This window comes from Mus pahari, chromosome 7 (assembly GCF_900095145.1).
Source record: "Mus pahari chromosome 7, PAHARI_EIJ_v1.1, whole genome shotgun sequence".
Taxonomy (NCBI): domain Eukaryota; kingdom Metazoa; phylum Chordata; class Mammalia; order Rodentia; family Muridae; genus Mus; species Mus pahari.
In genome coordinates, this window is record NC_034596.1 from 72,717,637 (window position 1) to 72,718,776 (window position 1,140).

General features: G+C 35.0%; 1 protein-coding gene across 5 annotated transcripts in view; it reads left to right on the top strand.

Annotated features, from left to right (window-relative positions):
- The window catches only part of Fut8 (fucosyltransferase 8), a 290,411-nt gene that overhangs the window by 260,167 nt on the left and 29,104 nt on the right, over positions 1-1,140 (top strand). The window lies entirely within an intron of this gene.

Below are 1,140 nucleotides of genomic sequence, written 5' to 3' on the forward strand. Positions count from 1 at the left end.
ATTAAAAATAACCATCTTTCCCTTCCTCTTTCATTCTCTATTCTCTCTTTTATTTGTGTCTTGCTTCTGATCATTTCCATATAAGGCAAAGCACCACTGTTTTCCTTGCCTTAAGGAAGACTGGTGCAGCTTAATTTAAAATGCACCTCATTCTTCTCCCTCACACTCTTACTTGCAGTTCCTCCTCTGAAAAAGGTGCCAGTGCTTTCTTAGCTGAAGCACTAGATGAACTGCAATGCTGGTGTTAAATTACCATTCATTCATTTATTCATTCATACTACAAATGTCATGTGTTAGGCACTTTGTTCTTAAAATCTTGAAATGGCTTTGCATAGCAGAGAAATAGAATATTACCAAAATTTTAAGTCTTGACTATACTAAACTGATTTTAAAATACCTGTGCAGTTAACCTTACTAGCTGTGTTCCATATGTGTGTGTGTGTTTAATCCTTGCTAGTGGTAAATAGAAATACCTTTTTTCTTTTTGAGGTTGACATTTTGCTAGACAGTTTTTGAAAGCACATTTGCTAGTGGTGATGTTTAATTTCTCTTGCACTGTGAACAGCCCAATCTAAGTGAGGTTTTGCAGTAGAAATCATGTAGATTTTGTTTTATGAAGCATGTCATTTTATATTGTGGCTATTCCTCAAACATTTCAATATAATTCAGCAAATATTTAAACAAGTTAATGAGTTAATGAAAGTAAGAACAAAAAAAATCAATGAAACTATACTTTAGCTGGAAGATGTTTTCATTGCATTCTGAAGGTCGTCACTATTGCTAATGATAAAGAAATTGAGGACTTGGTGCCATCGGAGAATAATATGTTATTGGTGAAATTTGAGCTGTGTAGACTGAACATTTAGAATAGCCTTGTTAGGAAGAAGTAACAACAGACAACACTATTAGCTCTGCTTTTGTGTGGGTATATATGTTTATAGATATGTACGAAAGCATTTGCTGCTGCTTTCTTTATTTTCTATTTTCTCCCTTTCTTTCTTCTTCCACTGAGACCGAAGGTGATGCCTTTTAAAGACATCTTATTTTGTAGCCCATTCTGGCTTTGAACCCAGGATCCTCTGTTCTAACTTCCTAAGTGCTGAGATTATAAGCATGCACTCTGCCCAATGCCAGGAATAC